The sequence below is a fragment of the Myotis yumanensis genome, unplaced genomic scaffold (genome assembly GCF_028538775.1).
Source record: "Myotis yumanensis isolate MYYU_CA2020_CCGP unplaced genomic scaffold, mMyoYum1.0.hap1 SCAF_2, whole genome shotgun sequence".
NCBI classification, from domain to species: Eukaryota; Metazoa; Chordata; class Mammalia; order Chiroptera; family Vespertilionidae; genus Myotis; species Myotis yumanensis.
Window position 1 is genome coordinate 177626950 of NW_027223753.1, and position 1685 is coordinate 177628634.

The window sequence follows — 1685 nt, forward strand, 5'->3', positions numbered from 1 at the left end:
CCAAATAGCCACAGCAATCCTAAGAAAGAAGAGCAATGTTGGAGGGATTACAATACCAGATATCAAGCTATATTACAAAGCCACTGTTCTCAAAACTGCCTGGTACTGGCACAAGAACAGACACATAGACCAATGAACAGAACAGAGAACCCAGAAATTTACCCAAGCCATTATGCTCAATTAATATTTGACAAAAGAGGCAATTGTATACAATGGAATCAAGATAATCTCTTCAATAAATGGTGTTGGGAAAATTGGTCAGATAAATGCAAAAAAAATGAAACTAGGACACCAGCTTACACCACACACAAAAATAAACTCAAAATGGATAAAGGACTTAAAGGTAGGAAACCATAAAAATCTTAGAAGAATCCATCGGCAGTAAAATATCAGACATATATTGTAGCAATATCTTTACCAATACAGCTCATAAGGCAATGGAAACTAAGGAGAAAATAAACAAATGGACTACATCAAAATAAAAAGCTTCGGCACAGCAAAAGAAGCTATCAACAAAACAACAAGAAAGCCCACTGCATGGGAGAACATATTTGCCAATGTAATATCTGATAAGGGCCTAATCTCCAAAATTTATAGGGAACTCATACATCTTAACAAAAAGAAGATAAACAATCCCATCAAAAAATGGGCAAATGGAGACACTTCCTCTTTGCCGCATATACATCTTTACCTGGCTGCAGTTGTGCTCATTTCTAAAGAGCCTATATACATTCTCAGCAATCAGACTGGACATCCCAGAAAATGTGGACATCACTCTGAAGGGGCGCACAGTTATTGTGAAGGGCCCCAGAGGCACCCTGCGGAGGGGCTTCAATCACATCAATGTAGAGTTCAGTCTCCTCCGAAAGAAAAAGAAGAGGCTCCGGGTTGACAAATGGTGGGGAAATAAAAAGGAATTGGCTACAGTTTGCACTATCTGCCGTCATGTACAGAACATGATCAAGGGAGTTACACTGGGTTTTCGTTACAAGATGAGGTCTGTGTAAGCTCCCTTCCTCATCAACGTCGTTATTCAGGAGAATGGTTCTCTTGTTGAAATTAGAAATTTCTTGGGCGAAAAAATACATCCGCAGAGTTTGGATGAGGTCAGTCGTTGCTTGTTCAGTATCTCAAGCCCAGAAAGATGAGTTGATTCTTGAAGGAAATGACACTGAACGTGTATCAAATTCAGCTGCTTTGATTCAGCAAGCCACAACAGTTAAAAACAAGGATATCAGAAAATTTTTGGATGGTATCCATGTTTCTGAAAAAGGAACAGTTCAGCAGGCTGATGAATAAGATCTAAGTCATCCAGCTATAGAAACACTGAGATGCAAAATGATTTGTCACACTTATTTGTGAAACTATAAAGATGTACAATAAAAGCCTTGAATTGATTTGGGACAAAAAGGCACTTTTTGAAAGTGGACATAAAGAAGGCTAAGAGACATGTGAAAACATGCTCTAAGTCACTAATCACCCAAAAGATGCAAATCAAAAAGACAATGAGGTACCATCTCACACCTGTCAGAATGGCTATCATCAACAAATCAACAAACAACAAGTGCTAGTGAGGATGTGGAGAAAGAGGAACTCTCATTCACTGCTGGTGGGAATATAGACTGGTGCAGCCACTGTGGAAAAATAGAATGGAGTTTCATCAAAACATTAAAAATGGAATTCCC

At 38.7% G+C, this 1685-nt stretch overlaps 1 pseudogene; it reads left to right on the top strand.

Annotated features, from left to right (window-relative positions):
- Nucleotides 1-653: 653 nt before the first annotated feature.
- On the top strand, nucleotides 654-1301 carry LOC139002671 (large ribosomal subunit protein uL6 pseudogene; annotated as a pseudogene).
- Nucleotides 1302-1685: the final 384 nt, after the last annotated feature.